Raw genomic sequence first — 19,321 nt, forward strand, 5'->3', positions numbered from 1 at the left:
TGTCTTATAGGAGGATTACTTTGAGGAGATAATTGTCCTTTTTGTCTTTGAAAACTAGAAGAGGCCAATTGAGACAATTGAGTCTCAAACATTTTGGTGTGAGTAAGGATATTGTTGATAGTAGTGTCTTTGGCTTGGCTATCCCTTTGCATTTCAGCAAAGAAATCTTGTTGGTTCTTTTGCATTTGGAGGACCGCATTTGACCATCAAAAGCTTGGTCATTGGGTTGATTGTAGTATGGTCTTTGAGTAGGATTTCTCATTGGAGGTGGTGTGTATGTGGGTTGAGGGTTTTTGACATTTTGGCTCTTGTATGAGAGGTTTTGATGGAATTTGGTATTCTCATTGTAGTAGTTGGAATAAGGCGTGCCATTCTTGTATGCTTGGAAAGCATGTACATGTTCATTTGTTCCCCTACATTCTTGTTGATCATGTCCCAAGGTTCCACAACTCTCACATACTCCATTTGGGATTGAAGATTTTGCCGCCATAGCATTGACATGTTGTTTGGGTGATTAGAAAGCTTCATCAAGCTTGGCCATGGCTTTCTCAAACTTCAAGTTTATGGTGTCAATATGAGCACTTAGTTGAGCACCCAATTGTGTGATAGAGTCGACCTCATGCCTCCCTCCTCCAATGGCTTTTCTTGGCCTACTATATTGGGAATTATGAACCGCCCTTTCTTCGATTTTAGCCCATGTTTGGTTGTCATCAACCCCGGTGAACCTCCTAGAGCTCATATTAAGCACAAATTTGTGAGTCTTCATATAAGCCATTTCAAAACTGTTGGACGAGGAACCACTCGCTTAGTTCGTGGTGAGGACAAGAGCGACATGTATCCTTGAATCTTTCCCAAGCCTCATATAGAGACTCTTCATCTCTTTGTTTGAACCCGGTGATTTGGGCACTCAACATGTTTGTCTTCTCCAGAGGATAGAACTTCTTGTAGAAGGTAAGTGCTATCTTCTTCCATGAATCAATTCCCAGGGTAGCCTTGTCTAGGCTCTTTAACCTTTGCTTTGCGGTTCCAATCAAGGAAAAAGGAAACAACACCCATCGATTTTGGTCTTGGGTTACCCCGGTTTAAGAGATTGCATCACAATAGTAAAAAAAAGTATCCATGTGTAGATGAGGATCTTCACTAGGCATCCATCCAAATTGACTTCTCTCAACTAATTGTATGAATGCGGATTTGGCAATGAAATTACCGGTTAAGTGAGGTGGTGTTGGAGTACCATTTGTTAGGTTTTCCTCGGTTGGTACGGAATGAGATGAAAATTTAGGCATAGTAAGTTGATTTTGTGGTTGGTTTTGAATTGGGTTCTCCTCTCCATCTCTTGCAAAAGGGTTGGTAAACTCAACACTATCCGATTGGACAAAACGAATGTCCACAAGTTCCCCAATACCCAAACTTGTTGAAGCCCTTATAACGGTTCTTCTATTGTTGGTCAAGGTTCTTTCAATTTAGGGATCAGTAGGCAGAGGTCTACCTTGTGATCTCCTAGACATGCGAAAAGTAAACAACTAGAACACAATTAAAACTACCTTGAGGAGTGTTTGGGCTAAAAATAGCATAATAAAGAAAGCCCACTTGGTAAAATACAGTTTATAAAGAAGGGTGAGGAGGAAGGGAGCCCGCGGTCAGGAGAAGGGGGAACGGGCTTGAGAAGGATCAAGAGCCCATCATGAGAGGTGCCCGCGTTAAGGAAAAGAGTGTCAGGGAGAAGTTAGGGAGAAGTTAGGGAGATCGGGGAGAATTGGTAAGGGAATTCGGATTTGGAAAGGAGTCCTTATGGAAATAATATTCCATTCCCATATTCAAGGTAAGACATATCTAGGGTTCTTACCCTATAAATAGCCAAGGAAGGAAATCAAGAAAGGCATTCACTCATCCATATATTCATTCAAGGTTATATTCAAGACAACCACATCACGACATACCATTCACAAATATACTCCGTACGAGATCTTGCACGCCTGATACCTAACCCCAGCAAGATTAGCATAAACGTTATCATTGTAATCATCCTCCTATTCATATAGTGCAATACTTGGCAGGGTACCGTCCCTCCCGCGGTTGTTCCCACATTGGGTTTTCCGCGTCACCAAAATCTTACTTGTCAATTTACATTACGCACTTTATTTCCCGTTTACTTATTGACATACAAATCATCATATAATCGACCAACGAATATAGACTACATTGACCCTAAATCGACTTAGGTAAAAAAGACCTAAACAGTTTGGCCCCCACCGTGGGGCATTGTGGTCGTCAATCGTTGATATTCTGAATATACAATGGAAAAGCAAGTATCTGAAGCCATGTCAGGGAGCAGGCAGCCATCGCCACCACCATCGTCTACCCAAAGTCCAACATCGACAGTGGCCACGCAGGCTCCCGAACATACCCCAAGAATCATACCGAGAACAAAAGCCTCTCTACCTCCCAGGACCCCTGTTGTCTCAGCCCAGACCAGATCAGACAAAGGAACATCAAGCTCAGGCGTCACTCCGCCGCCCAGTCCCACGCAGATTCTGCTCGCCGGCGTGGAAAATCTTGTAAAAGCTATGGAAAACATGAGAGAAGATCAAAGGAAAGCGAGATCTTGAGGTAAGAAGGAGAGAAAGAGAGCTCTGGGCACAAATTGATCTCTCTGACAAAGTGATCCAAAGACTCAAATGAACGGGACGGGGAAGGAAGATTTCCTTTGGTAGATCGACACAAGGGGCGACGGCGTGACAGTGACGGATTTTGAAATAATTACAAGATTGGATTTGGCTACGACACCATCGGATAGAAAGATAACCCCACGAGGGTTAGGATACCTCACACCAGATAGCTGGCAGCCAGCCACCTACGTAGGGATACAAACAGGTGGCCTCCCCCGTCGGCGACCCTGCGGCAAAGAATCGATCGACACTGTAGCGAGAATCCGAGTCAAACAAAGAATCGAATCGGGCAAGCAGGGACAATCGTTGCCACAACCCCCGGCGGCGGAACTTATCGAGTCTTCAAGAACCCGGATCGTAGGAACTATGCGAGGCAAAGTGACGGGCGGACCCAGATTCAGCCAATATAACTAATCAAAGTACTTGGAACTAAAGGAGATCTTTGAGCAGGTTCCAGGGCTACCACCCCCACTCGAGAAAGCAAACTCAGACGTTATGCCTACTCACCATTCGTGGACACCATATCCATCACAGCCATGCCAAAGGGATTCACAAACCCAAATATGCCTCTCTTTGACGGCACATCAGACCCCTTTGATCATATCAGCCAGTATAAACAGAAAATGATGACGGTAACAGCCGTAGCACAAGTTAAGGAAGCCTGCATGTGCAAAGGATTCGGGTCCACCCTAACAGACCAAGACTTCGATGGTTTGTAAGCTCGCCAAAACAGTCGATATCTACATTTGCCGAATTGGTAAACGCATTTACTCAACGATTCAAAGCGAGCGAGAAAGCCACGACGACGCGCGCGGCGGTCCTGTACATAATCGTCCAGGGGGCAGCAGAGAGCATCGGAGAATAAAATACCAGATTTAACAATGAGAAGGTAGCAGTACGAGAGTGTGGTATCTCAACAGCAGTAGAAGCCTTCAGGAGAGGCCTCCACCATGACTCTGACCTATACAAGCAAACGGTGACTATGCATCCTTGCCATAGTTTCGAAGCAGTACAGGAGAAGGTAGCTGCCGCGATCAGCCTGGAGGAAGATATCCTAGCCAGAGCCAGTTTACAGAGCACGCCAATTATTTCTAATACTTCAGCCGTGGAGAAATCAGGAAGAAAGCAAACCACCAAGAAGAAGGACGAGAGATACAAGCCATATGGGAGGGGAGTCAACAGAATCAAGGAAAACCAGCTACTCCCCACCCTGGCAGAATATGGATTCACCACATGCATAAGAGGAATCTTGAAGGCACTTAGAGAGATGGGAGATGGAGTCAGGTGGCCTAACCCACCAGTAGGAGAACAAGCTTGGAGAAAGGATAGCAAGAAGAAGTGCGAATTTCACCGTGATATTGGGCACAATACTGAGGATTGCTATACATTGAGAAGAGAGATCAAGCGCCTGTACGAACAAGGAAAGCTGAGCCACCTGTTACCACGTGGAGGCAAGCAGCAGGATAAGGTAGGGTCCGCCAAGCCGGCAGACCCACCCACATGCACTAAAATTATAAACGTGATAACAGGCGGCTCAGACTTAAGCGGCCTGACATACTCAGTAGCTAAGAGGCATGCCACCGAGACCAAAGGAGACAGACCAGCCAATTCTTGCAGAATATCTCACAGTGATCTGCCAGCAGTCAGCTTTGATGAAGGATATACATACAATGAACGAGAGCACCATGATGCACTTATTATCACCTTGTCAATGGCCAATTGCACCGTAAGAAAGGTCTTGGTAGATACAGGAAGCTCGGTCAACTTAATCATGCTCAAAACCATACATAACATGGGATTCAGCGAGAAGGATTTACAGAAGAAGACTATTCCGCTAGTAGGCTTCAGCGGAGAAACAGCTAGCTCGCTAGATGAGATAATCATCCCTACCTATGTGGAAGGAGTCAACAAGCAAGTCAGGTACCTGGTTATAGATGGCCCCTCTACATACAACGTCATCCTAGGAAGACCATGGCTGCATCAGATGAAAGTAGTCCCTTCAACATATCACCAGTGCATAAAATTTCCCACCCCATGGGGAGTAGAAACGATAAGAGGAGATCAGGAGGAAGCTAGAGGCTGCTACAAGAAGGCACTCAAGTGCACTGCCAGCCCTCCCGCATAACAATTACAGAAGCAGCCTATCCAGGACGAATACATCGAGCCCCCAACAGAAGAGCTGGATCAGATTAACCTGGACAAGCTGCACCCAGAGAGAACCGTGCTCATAGGAGCAGGATGTACAAGAAGCTTACGATAGCAGCTAGTCAAGTTCTTATAAGATAACATGGATTGCTTCGCATGGTCACACGATGATATGATAGGCATAGATCCATCCATCATAACACACAAGCTTAGCGTGGACCCAAAGTGTAAACCCATCCAGCAGAGAAGGAGAAAGTTTGCAGCAGAGAGAAATAAGGTAATCAACCAGGAAGTAGACAGCCTGCTGGCGGCAAAGAAGATAAGAGAAGTGAAATACCCAGAATGGCTATCTAATGCAGTGGTGGTGCCTAAGAAGAATGGGAAGTGGAGAGTATGTGTGGACTTCACCGATCTCAACAAAGCATGTCCTAAAGACCCATTCCCGCTGCCTCATATTGATGCAATGGTAGATGCAACAGCTGGACACGAAATGCTAACATTTCTGGACGCATGGAGTGGATACAATCAGATCTAGATGGATCCTGCAGATCAGGAGAAGACATCATTTATGTCCGAGAGAGGAATATATTGCTACAACGTCATGCCATTCGGCCTAAAGAACGCAGGCTCCACATATCAAAGGCTGGTTAACCGCATGTTCAAAGAGCAAATAGGAAGAACCATGGAGGTATACATTGATGACATGGTGGTGAAGTCAGAAAAAGCCAAAGATCATGTGCGGCATCTAGCAGAAACATTTAGCACCCTCAGGGAATACAAGATGAAACTAAACCCGTCGAAATGCACCTTCGGGGTATCTTCTTGCAAGTACTTGGGCTATATTGTGACTCAAAGAGGAATAGAAGCCAGCATCGAACAGATCAAAGTGTCTTTGTTTGGAATCACCCGAGAAGCCTAAAGATGTTCGAGAGATTAGTTTGGAAAGGTAGCGGCTACGAACAGTTCATTTCAAGATCTTCAGACAAATGCAGACTATTTTACGACATGCTAAGGAAAAGCCAGAAGTTTGAGTGGACCGATGAACACGAGCAAGCCTTCAGAGACCTGAAGCACTATCTCAGCAGTCCGCCACTGCTGTCAAAACCAAAGCCAGGTGAACCATTATTCCTATACCTGGTTGTCACAAAAGTAGATGAGTCTTTGTCTGGTCGAGAGAGCAAGAAAAGGAGCAGAAGCCAGTATACTACGTTAGCAAGTCTCTGCTGCCGGCAGAGACCAGGTACACATCCCTTGAAAAGTTAGTACTAGCATTGGTAGTAGCATCTCGCAAACTGCGTCCCTATTTTGACTCACACATCATACATGTTGTGACAAACTACCCGCTAAAAGCTATCATGAGGAAACCTGAACTATCAGGAAGAATGTCTAAATGGTCAGTACACCTCAGTGTATACGACATCTAATACGACCCTAGAACAGCAATCAAATCACAGGCACTGGCCGACTTCGTGTCAGACTTCAGTCCAGCCATCCAGAATCTGGCAGATACCGAGATCCTCACTTTAGAAGGAAGTAAGCAGACAGAAGTCTGGCAGATGCATATCGACGGAGCCTCCAACCAAAGGGGGGCAGGTGTAGGATTAATGTGATCACCACGGGGAGATCGATAGCACAAGTTGTAAGATGTGAATTCAAGGCAACCAACAATGAAACGGAATACGAAGCCTTGATATTGGGAATGAAGCTAGCTCGGAGTTAGGGGTCGACTCTGCTCATATCCAGTGACTCTTTGTTAATAGTCAACCACGTGAATGATGAGTTTATAGCCAGAGATTCGAAGATGATAGCATACCTAAAAGTAGCAAAGGAATTAAAACAAAAATTCGAAACTTGCAAGCTTAAACAGGTCCCCAGAGATCAGAACGTGGAAGCATACGCCCTAGCAACCCTGGGGGCAACATTCAAGCCAACAGAGCTGTCTAGCATTCCAATAGCACATATGCTGGAACCTTCTATCCGAAGGTAGACGAAATAGATAGGGGTGAAGCGAGGATCCGCAGCGAAAAGGAAGTCTAAGCGATTCTGAGAGGAAGGTGAGAGCTCTCGGTCAAGAGGGCAGATGCCTGACCAGGCAGCCGATCCAGCAGACGATTGGCGCACACCTTACCTAGACTGGCTGCGCCATAACAAGCTACCAGATGATAAGAAGGAAGTAAGAGCTTTTAGAATAAAGGCCTCCAGATTCATACTTATTGATAATATTTTATTATTCAGAAAGTCGCTAGCAGGCCCCTACCTACGGTGCCTGGACAAGGAAGAAGCACAGACTGTGTTATATGCTCTCCACAGTGGCGAATGTGGAAACCATGCAGGGGGCAGAAGTCTGGCAAATAAAGCCCTCAGACAGGGATACTATTGGCCTACAATGAAGGCAGATGCAGCAGAGTATGCACGAAAATGTGACGCCTGCCAGCGCTCAACACCAATGATTCACCAGCCAGCAGAGCCCCTGCACCCAATTATTTCTCCCTGGCCATTCATGGCATGGGGCATGGACATAGTAGGCCCCCTACCACGGGCCACAGGAAAAAGAACCTAGATGCTAGCAATGACATATTACTTCTCCAAGTGGATAGAGGCAGAAGCATTCACGGAAGTAAAGGACAAACAGGTAATCTCATTTATAAAACGAAACATCATCTGCAGATTTGGTATCCCATCAGAAATTATATGTGACAATGGCTCACAATTCATTTCAAACGATACCGAAGGATACTGTGCCAGGTGGAACATCACCTTAAAAAAGTCAGCACCGGGACTCCAAAGTCCAATGGACAAGCGAATCCAAGAATAAAATCATTATGGACAATCGAGAAGGAGGTTACGGGAGTTAGGAGGAAAGTGGGCGGATGAATTGCCACTAGTATTGTGGTCGACGAACGACGCCAAAGATAGCATGGTCAAACACCCTTCACCTGGTGTTTGGCGTGGAAGCGATCATTCCATCGAAGTTCTAGTTCCCACCCACGGGTATGAAAATATGACGAGGGAACCGAACGGTGCGAGAGATGGCGGAAGCCCGGACACTGATTGACGAGTGCGAGCAAGCGCAAAAATCCGTCTGGTCGCCTACAAACGATCGGTGGCAGGAGTTATAATAAGAACGTAAAAATCAGGCTCCACGGAGGTAGGAGACCTGGTTCTCGAGAGGTGTTCGAACACCAAGAATCGAAAAGGCAAATTCGCCTACAAATGGGAAGGACCATACCAAGTAGAAGGAGTTGTTGGCCATGGTGCATCAGATCGATGACTATGGACGGTCAAAACATTCAACGCCCATGGAACATACTTCACCCGAAGAGATATTACTTTTAATAATAAGTAGACTCTAGTTTTCAGAATAATGTACTATGAGAAACCAAATCATTTTTAAAGATAAAATAAAAAAAAAATTTGGTAGTAGGCATCGCCATTTCACTCCTATTTCGGTGTCCTTAGTTGTTTTTAAACTTTAAACTACTATTGGATGGTGTGGTGCAGCGGCGTCCTCGGGACCACAATTGCTCGGTACCCCATGAGATGGTGACAGTGCTTCACACCATTACGATAGATTTTCCTATTTTCAGGCTTCTCTAAGTACATCACTTTGAATTCTGGTATCTATGGTACTTTGAAAGGATGTCTAGCAGGACTGTCAACTGCCAACGCGGGGTGACAAGTCACATGGCACTCCAACAAGCCTAACCTACTTTCTCCACAAGGAGCACCCTCACCAAAGCGGATGTGGAACATACGAAAGGGAGCCTAGCGACGGTGAATACGCTTATCCGGCTACCCCCGATACCACCCCCGGACGTGGCTCGCACTAATCGCACTAATCGGGGCCCAAGATGCATGCAAAAACGAACATGGAACGTAGGGATATCTCGCTCACTGAATCCTGCAGCTTCTCCATCTGGTCCTAGAATGACAATAAACTTGCCTCAATGACGCCCCGCGGCATAAACGAGACGAACACACCTTGCGTCATGAACAAGGTTAAGTAGTCCACAAAGCGGCATACGCCTAAATCGGCCATGGGTGACACGGTTAACTAGCTTGGCGGATCGGTCTTTTCAGTGACCAGTGGTCTAAATCACCCCTTGGGTTGACACGGCCACTCATCCTTACATTGCGGCATACGCCTAAATCGCCATCGGGCCGACACGGCACAGCCTAGCTGAGTCGTAACGTTATCCTTTTCAGGGTGACAGGACTCGCCTAAATCAGTCAAACAGACTGACACGGCATAAACTTTCTAAAGACAGGGAGAATAAACAAACAAACACACGATACGTAAGCTAAAACCTTGCCAAAACTATGACAAGGGGCATTTCAAAATATGGCCAAAATACAGCCCCAAGTTTAACCGCCACCCTGGCGGAGCAAACACAAAAACAAGTTTAAAAAACTTACAAAGTCTGCCACCTCTGGGCCAGACTGCCAAAAAGTTTATCGAAACATAAAAATTTAATTATCGGTCACATTAATGACCTCCACCTCTAGCATCTCCTCCGCCTCGCCGACCTCTCGTTTGTTACCGCATCGTCCCGAGCATCCTCGGCCGCCATAGCTCCCTGAGCTCCGTCAGCAGCATCCTGGGACATTCCAGCCTCACCCCCAGCAGCCTGCTCAGCCAGCGCAGGAGAATTCACCTCACCAACTTCAGGCATCAACACACTTAGATCAGGTTGGGTAGGGTAAAGCATCTCCAGCTGCTTCTCCTCTTCCTCTATGGCCTGCTCGGTGGGAGCCTCCTCAAGGGCAGCACGCATCCCACTGATCTTTCCCCGCCAGGTGGCATAAGCAACGACGTTAGTGGCCAGGGAGATCAGCTCAGTGATTTTCTCCTCGGGCGCGGAGCGTCAAAAAAGTCTTGCACACCGCCTGGGTTCGAGCCAACTGATCAGCCCCCTCCTTCAACTTCTTCTTGGTGACAGCAAGCTCAGTCTTCATCTTCACCACGCGCTCCTTCAGATCAACCCGCTGCTATGCCGGATCCGGGGCACGATCTCCTTGACTCCTTGTTCTTGGCGGTAGCACTACCTGGTGGTCTGCACTATGTTGATCATCTTCCTGTGTAGACTGCAGACTGAAGAGTCTGGGGCATAAATAACCAGAAGTCAGCAAAAGAGTTGGGAGGCAGAATTTAAGCAAGAAGCAGATGGACAGACAGGTAGAAGACGAGGAATATTTACCATGAAGGCATTATGCACATCGTTCTCAGCCATCTCCTCTGTAGTGAACTCCAAAAACGTTTCCTCAACAGGAGGAAAGAGCTGATCGATCTCCGGCCAGTACGGCACCCTGTCCACATTCCCAAAGCCTTCTGGGAAATGAGCAATGATGCCCCCACTAGTAGAAGCACGAGGACTGGCAGGAGGAGTAGGCGGATGGCGAGATAACGGATTAACCTCTCAGGGCACGCGAGCGCAGAACTAGAAGCTGCAGGAGAGGAGTCCGAAAAGAGGCGGCAGGAGCACTCCTCTTGGAGGCAGAGGCCACATCGGGGCTAGCAGAAGGTCTCTTTCTTTTAGCACTTTGGAGGATGAGTTCCAATTGATCAACCTTTGAACCTACAAGTATGCATGGTCTCGGATTTACAGAATGCATAAAACATCGTAGCAACAAGAGCAAACGAAGTGGTTACGAAACCTTACCGGAAGACATACGTGGGCTGATTGGGGAGGATTGGAGGATGAAGTGGTGGCGGGAGCAGATCTCGGAAACTTTCTTTCGGACTCGGAAATACTCGAACGACTTCTGCGCAGCGAGGATCTTGGCGCCGATACGGGTAAGGTCGCAGGGGCCTGCACGAAGACGATGAAGTAAGCTAGTAAGCAGCAAGATAAAACAAATCGGGTAACAGGAAAGCTACTTACTCGAAGTCAGAACCCATTTCTCGAAAATATAGTCAGCAGGAGGCTGGATGGAGTCCTTCCTCACATAGAAGAAGTCCTCGAACCATTTCTCATCGCGAGATTTTGACACATATTTGAAGGGAGACTCTCCACGGCCCCGGAAGGAGAATTGACCCCTGCCCAGGGACCTGATGTTGTACATATAGGCCAGATCGCCCAGAGTGACAGCTTTGCCAGTATTCTGACCAGCGGCCAGAGAGTAGAGAAGAACTCTCCAAATGGCGGCAGAGATTTGTGCCATGGCGAAATTGTTGGTAAAAATGAAATCTTGGACGAGTTTAGGGAAAGGGAATCATAGGCCATATCTAAACGGGTACAAGTAGAAGGAAACCCACCCCGGACGGAGGGCGTCAGCTTTCTGTCCCGGTTCAGGGATGGCGATCTCAACCCCATCACCAAGACCAAGCAAGTTCTTGATCATCGGAATGTCGGCCGGAGTTAGGACGGAGTCACAATCGTGTGGGTGTTTGAAAAGTCCCCGAGAACGGAAAGTAGGGTCGAGATTACGGTCGGAGGGTGTCGAGGTTGACGTGGATTGTCGGGTTTTGCCCATGGTGGAAGAGAAAATGAAGATTAAAAAAGGAAGGGAAGATGGATTACCTGATGATGAAGACGGGAAAGGGAACAGTGAAGCCGATAAAGATTAAAGGGGAAGAAGATTGAGGGTTTAAGAGAAGAGAGTTTTTAAAATAATTTGAAGTGATTAATGAGAGTGGAAGAGAGACGTTGGGGTTATAAAGAGGAGAGAGGGAGTTGGGTGCGGAGAAAGAGGAGAAAGGCGGCTTGCATGGGAAGGAGTAAAAAGGCGGCATACGGTTTTAAACATTTGGTTACGTAAATTCCTTGTTCGATACTAGAAAGCGTACTTCACAAGAAATTTGGGGCAAACTGTTTGGGCTAAAAATAGCATAATAAAGAAAGCCCACTTGGTAAAATAAAGATTATAAAGAAGAGGTGAGGAGGAAGGGAGCCCGCGGTCAGGAGAAGGGGGAACGGGCTTGAGAAGGATCAAGAGCCCGTCAGGAGAGGTGCCCGCGTTAAGGAAAAGAGTGTCAGGGAGAAGTTAGGGAGATGTTAGGGAGAAGTTAGGGAGATCGGGGAGAATTGGTAAGGGAATTCGGATTTGGAAAGGAGTCCTTATGGAAATAATATTCCCTTCCCATATTCAAGGTAGGACATATATAGGGTTCTTACCCTATAAATAGCCAAGGAAGGAAATCAAGAAAGGCATTCGCTCATCCATATATTCATTCAAGGTTATATTCACGACAACCACATCACGACATAACATTCACAAATATACTCCGTACGAGATCTTGCAGGCCTGATACCTAACGCCAGCAAGATTAGCATAAACGTTATCATTGTAATCATCCCCCTATTCATATAGTGCAATACTTGGCAGGGTACCGTCCCTCCCGCGGTTGTTCCCACATTGGGTTTTCCGCGTCACCAAAATCTTACGTGTCAATTTACATTACGCACTTTATTTCCCGTTTACTTATTGACATACAAATCATCATACAATCGACCAACGAATATAGACTACATTGACCCTAAATCGACTTAGGTAAAAAAGACCTAAACAAGGAGTTTGACTTCCCTAAGGTTAAGAAAGACACAACTAAAAACAACAAGTGATAACAATTCAATTGAACACCGTCCCCGGAAACGGCGGCATTTTTGATTCAGTTTAAAACATTGTCGTCTAAGCTAACTAATCAAAACAATATTTATAATCTTAACTAACTACTCTCAATAGAGTGGCAAGAAAAGGTTGGATCTCAAAGGACGGGCATTGAATTAAGTTATCGGTTGTAGAGAGCTATGTCTTCGGATATCACAAATTGGGTTGAGTTTTGAGATATCAAACTAAACTACTTAACAATAGAATATAAAGAAATGAAAGTAATACAAAGCAAGTAAACAAATAGGGTTTGTAAACAATTGATTAAGGCACTAGGGTGTCGTGGGTTTATAAGGGATTCATGGTGGTGATCATACAAACTTGTTTACATAGTTGCAAGCAAATTATTGTTGTAGTGGAATCGAGTTAGTTTATGTCTTACAATTCCTAGGAAGATTTGAGTCCCGGAGCTGAGTCAGTCAAGACTGTACAACACCTACAAGTCGACTTAGTTTCTTCCTATTCAACTATATGCATTGTCTAACAAGCCTTGAGTTAGTTTATATCTTACAAGTCTTGTTGAATGGATAAGAGATTTATCTAAGGTTGTCAATCAAGCATAACATGTGCGTAAGTTGAAACTACAACAAGCAAGCAATGTTATGAAAACATATTAGACTAAGTATGGATCTACCCCCATGTTTTGGTTCCCTAATCCCCCCATTAACCCTAGCTAGAAGACTAATCACCCATGGTTATGGTAAACATGCTAATAAGGTTGTCATTCATTGACAGGGCAGTCGTATACCTATCAAAAATAACCAACTGGCTCTAACTCATATAGTTAGGGAAGTCGGGTCGATCTCCACAAGGAGATGGGAAGATGTCAGCTTAATCTAAGTTCGTCTCGGTAACCAAATTGGGGGGTTTAAATTGATTGATTCTAAACTAATGATAAGGATAGGGAAGAGAGAGTAAGAGAATAAAGGTAAATCAAGTAGAGAAAACAGCTAAGACAGACGGTTCACCATAATCATTCAGTCAAGTAATCTAGGTCTCAGGTCAATGTAGATACGGTCTGAGGGGCAGTGAATATCTCCTTTCGGTCTCAATTCGCCCTAAAGCACAAATAGCTTAGCTTTCGCCCTAACTTTAATGCCCTATTGTTCGCTACTAGTCTCGCCTATCCCAAACTTTCGGTCCAGGTCAAGGGTCACTATGATATAAATGCCTAATTGCGTCGACTCAATTAAACAGATACAATTAATTGCAGCAGTTAACAACAAAGATTATACCAGCTTTAACCCAATAGATCGATTACTTTCCCTTCATAATTATGGATCCCCTATAGTCTTAGCAGAGGGGAATTAGCTACGCATCATCATTGAACTAACAATAATAACAAATAGATAATTGAAACTAAACATAATAACAAAACTGATAAAGATCGGATTAAAGCAATTATGATAACAATAAAGGAGAGAAGGAATTAAAGCAATAAATAAGATGAAGGGATTAAAGAAGAATAATAGTACCAATACAATCCGAATCCGAGTAGCAAAAGTGTAGAAAGAAAGCAAAATCCAATGAACAGTAGCAAAGTATAGAGTAAAAGTCAGTGAGGAAGAGGAGAGAGAGGAAAGTTACGTTGTTCTTTTCTCTCTTATACGAAAAAAACACTCAAACCTAATCTATGGACTAATTACAAAAGCCCATACGGAAACTAGGCGGAAAAAGTCTAAAGCAGGACAAACCACTCGATCGAGTGGAAATAAACCACTCGATCGAGCAAACTAACACCAAACCACTCGATCGAGTGGAAATAAACCACTCGATCAAGCATCCTTGCAAAGTCTTCTCGATTGGCTCCTTGAACTGCTCGATCGAGCAACTTGGAGTATATAAAGCATTCGATCGAGTAATAAATCACTCGATCGAGCTATCTTGGCACGTAAGACCTTAAGCACCTTCCGAAACCAGCTCACGCGTCTCCAAAATGTTAGATTCCAAGCTCCGGCTCCTTATTCTCCATTAATGCTTGCAATTGGGACAAAATAGGCTCGATTTAGCTCCTCTTTGGTTTATTCCTGCAAATTACATAAACCGAACCAAAGTAGAATATTCGGGGGTATTTGTAGCTAGATGCTACACAAATAGTACAGAAATGCGTGTAAAAATGAGGTAAAAACCTTATATAAAATACACGCATCAAATCTCCCCAAACCAAACCTTTGCTTGTCCCCAAGCAAAATATGAATGCAACTAAGAATGAACAGTGGAACGGGACCAACGCATCAGCTACAAATCACCCACCAAAACCAATTCAATGCAACAAAATGACAAGGTGGCAAATGAGAAGTGCAAACGAGTTAAATCAATGTTTCAAACTTACTGAACCGTCGACCTTGCAAGACTCAAAAGATATCGGACTCTCACGGGTCGCTCATCACTCAGAATTAGGCACAAGGTGAGTATATATGTGAAAGATAGAAGGAAGTAAACACACTCACCTAACTCGACCTATAAGAACATGCATGCAGTTAACATGAATAAAGTCTCTACAACCGTACATATGCATTCCAACCATACTAATGACCAAGACACATGCCGAGGACTTACATTTGGGTAAGTGAGGTAATGGGTAAGAAGGGGCTAAGATGAATTTGGATATGTGGAGATAATAGCCAGGCTAGCAACAACGAAACCAAATTTTGAACTGCATCCCAACTTCGCACACAATATAACAAGATGAAACGGTGCAAAAACCATGCACTCTACTCACGAAACACCAAAACAAACTCTTCAACTCCCCATAAGATACAAATAAAACATGGGAGTGAAAATCATTATACAATTTCTCATTTTTTCACACATGATTTTTCTTTATTTTTCTTCTTTTTCTTTTCTTTTTTTTTTCGTTCTCTTTTTTCTTTTTCATTTTTTTTTTTCATTTTTCATCCATAATTTTCTCTCATTCCCTTCAATTCTTCCACCAACTTCTGAAATCAGATAAAATAACCATATTGCAATAAAACATTCCAACAACTACTCGTCACTAGCTCGGCTAGGGTAGGAAGTATTATAGAAAGTAGCTAAAAGGACAAAAAGGCAATTTGGCTATGTGGGGCTCATGGGTAGAATGAAATAAAGGGAACTGCCTCTCCTAACATGTGTCACCATCCACAGACCGAATGCATACAGGTATTAAGAAGACTAGACTCATGCTTATACAAATTGATGTTACATGCCTTAAAGAGAGTAATACTCACATCCTAGATGAAACCGGTCCTGATTGTCACTAGTTTATAAAGCTCTAACCTCAGAATGTAATGTAGCTTGCCGATATAAGAGTCAAGTCTATTCGTTCAGATAAGAGAGAAACAAAAACTCGTAGATCGTGCACATAATCATTCTAACTAAATGTCAAGAATATGCAAGGCTCAAGTAGGGATTCAATGTAGCGTCAAAGTTCAAACGTTCCGACTCAAATTAAACATGAATTGTTTTTTGAATTTTATGCATTTTTATGTGATTTGATTTTTTTTTTGAATTAATTAAAACAACAATGCATGCGAAAATAATTAAACGTGCAAGCAAAAATGCAAGAAAAACATGCAGACAGTCACAGATATGGATGCATACCTCCCCAAACCAAACCGCACAATGCCCTCATTGTACCAAAAATAGGGAAAGAAATGCAAACTGAAGAGAAAAGGAGAAGTGGAGTTAGAAAACTTACAAAACGTCAATAAGAGGGACCTCCCCAAACCGACCATGAACATGGGAGGTCAAAGAAAGTCAAGCAGTAGCTCCATAGACGTAAATTAGCTGCTGGAAGACATAACTGATCGATCGAGCTATTTAGAACAGCTCGATCGAGTAAACTGGTAAATGGAAGGACTCGATCGAGTAGAAAACCACTCGATCGAGTAAGCGTGATTATGCATTTGGTCGATCGAGTAAGAATATCACTCGATCGAGTGAAAAATTCCCCAAAAATGCTCGATCGAGTAGAAAAACTACTCGATCGAGTAACTAGATCTGCAAAATACGCATTAAAAGACAAGGAGAGCATAAAAAGTTCGTAAAACAACGTCTAAAGTCCAACATAAAGCTAAAGAAAAATAAAATGTTCAACAAAAGTACAATAAAACAGTCCGGGCTGCCTCCCGGAGAGCGCTGGTTTAAAAGGTCCCGCACGACCTTTCTGGCATCAATTAACTGGCGCGTCAAGCTCGTCGAAGTACAAGACTTCAACACGATTGTCTGCTTCATTTGCCTCGTGATAGTGCTTCACGTATTGTGCATTCACCTTGAACCTACTACCTTTAGAGTCTTCGAGCTCCACGGATCCAAATTTGGTAACTGCTGTCACCGTATAAGGACCACTCCACCTGGACTTCAGCTTTTCAGGGAATAATCTCAATCGGGCATTAAACAGAATCACCTTTTCCCCAACATGAAACTCTCGAGGTAGAATTCTCTTGTCATGCCATCTCTTTGTCTTTTCTTTGTAAATGCGCGAGCTATCATAGGCATTTAGCCTAAACTCTTCCAACTCATCTAGCTGCAAAAGACGATTCTGACCACACAACTTAGGATCAAAGTTAAGCTCAAGAATTGCCCACCAAGCCTTACATTCCAATTCAACAGGTAACTGACATGATTTCCCATAAACTAACCTATAAGGTGATGCACCAATTGGTGTCTTAAAGGCAGTTCCGTAGGCCCATAATGTGTCCTCTAACTTAAGACTTCAGTCATTCCGTGATTTAGAAACTACCTTAGACAAGATCTCTTTCAACTCGGGATTAGAGACCTCAACCTGACCACTAGTTTGGGGATGATACCCCAAACCACGCCGGTGTTGGACACCAACTTTAGACAGAATAGAAGTTAGTTTCTTTTCCTTAAAGTGCATTCCCCCATAACTAATGACGACCCTAGGGACACAAAATCGGGGAAATATTACCTTTTTGAACATTTTTATCACAGTCTTGGCATCACAATGAGGTGAGGCAATTGCCTCAACCCATTTCGACACATAATCTACAGCCACTAAGATATACCTGTTACCTTTACTAGACGGGAACAGTCCTTGGAAATCAATGCCCCAGACATCGAAAACCTCAACCTCTAAGATGCCGTTTTGTGGCATCTCATGTTTCTTCGAAATATTCCCTGATCGTTGGCAAGCATCACAAGCTGAAACAAAAGACTTAGCATCAGCAAACAAACAAGGCCAGTAAAAACCAGACTGAAGTACCTTAGCCACGGTGAGCGATGGACCGTGGTGACCACCATAGAAAGAGGAGTGACAGCCTTCCAGGACTACTTTGGCCTCCCACTGCGGAATACACCGTATGCACATTCCTTCAACAAATAAGGATCGTCCCCAAAATACTGCTTAGCGTTATACAGAAAACGCTTCCTTTGCTGGTGAGAAAGGTCAGGCGGCAGCTTGCCACTGACAACGAAGTTAGCTATATCTGCATAACAAGGTTCTTGGTTAACAATGGTTGATATAACAGCAATTAAAGCATTGTCAGTAAAAGAATCATCAATAGGTAGATAATCTTCCCCTTCTTGTCGCATCAGTCGCGACAAGTGATCAGCTACAACGTTCTCAGCTCCTTTCTTATCCTTAATCTGTAAATCAAACTCCTGAAGAAGGAGTATCCATCTCAATAGCCGTGGTTCAACCTCCTTCTTAGCAAGGAGGTGCCTCAAAGCTGCATGGTCAGTAAAAACAAAAACTTCTGACCCAACTATATAAGAACGAAACTTCTCTAAGGCATAAACTACAGCTAGCAGCTCTTTCTCAGTGGTAGTGTACTTCACTTGAGCCTCATCCAGAGTTCGGCTCGCATAGTAGATAGCAATCAGAACTTTGTCTTTCCTTTGGCCTAGCACCGCTCCTAGTGCATAGTCACTGGCATCAGACATTATCTCAAACGGCAAATCCCAGTCGGGAGGCTGTATGATCGGCGCAGAGACTAAGGCCTGCTTTAACTTTGAAAGTGAGAAGAAGACACGATCGATAAACACAAAAGGGGCGTCCTTAAGTAGCATCTGTGTAAGTGGTTCAGCAATTTTTGAGAAGTCCTTGATAAACCGGCGATAAAAACCGGCGTGGCCAAGGAAACTCCTCACCCCCTTAACATTAACAGGAGGTGGTAATTGCTGAATCACTTCCACCTTTGCTTTATCAACCTCTATTCCCCTATCAAAAACTAAGTGCCCTAAGACAACTCCCTCGTTGACCATAAAGTGGCACTTCTCCCAGTTCAGCACAAGATTAACCTTAATACAGCGCTGCAACACTTTCTCAAGGTAAGATAGACAGTTAGAAAAATCACTTCCATAAACACTGAAATCGTCCATGAAAACTTCCATAATAGACTCAATATACTCTGAAAATATCCCCATCATACACCTTTGAAAGGTGGCAGGGGCATTACACAAACCAAAAGGCATCCTGCGATAAGCAAAAACGCCCTGAGGACAAGTAAATGTAGTCTTAGCTTGATCGTCTGGGTGTATAGGGATCTGAAAGAACCCTGAATACCCGTCTAAATAGCAGAAAAATTTATGAGAAGCTAACCTTTCTACCATTTGATCAATAAAAGAAGCCGTCTGTAGTCTATGCACATCCGCCAACCAGTCACTACCCGAGTAGGTATTAACTCATTCTTATCATTCTTAACTACAGTCGTCCCTCCTTTCTTCGGGACCACCTGTACTGGACTTACCCATTTGGAATGACCAACAGAATAAATAATACCTGCGTCGATCAGCTTCATTACCTCAAACCATCGAACCTCCTCGCATCTTCTCGTTGGTCTGCTGCCGACCCTGTCTGCAAGGTTTGTGATCTTCCTCCAGCTCTATCCTGTGCATACAAATATCGGGACTAATCCCCTTGATATCGTCCAATGAATAACCCAGTGCTTTCCTGT

General features: G+C 44.2%; 1 non-coding gene across 1 annotated transcript; it reads left to right on the forward strand.

Moving 5' to 3' along the window:
* The first annotated feature begins 807 nt into the window (after nucleotides 1-807).
* On the forward strand, nucleotides 808-914 carry LOC141640108 (small nucleolar RNA R71). Its single transcript, XR_012542854.1, has one exon. It is a non-coding gene; the product is annotated as a small nucleolar RNA R71 (small nucleolar RNA).
* The last annotated feature ends 18,407 nt before the right edge of the window (nucleotides 915-19,321 follow it).

Source organism: Silene latifolia, unplaced genomic scaffold (assembly GCF_048544455.1).
Source record: "Silene latifolia isolate original U9 population unplaced genomic scaffold, ASM4854445v1 scaffold_70, whole genome shotgun sequence".
NCBI lineage: Eukaryota > Viridiplantae > Streptophyta > Magnoliopsida > Caryophyllales > Caryophyllaceae > Silene > Silene latifolia.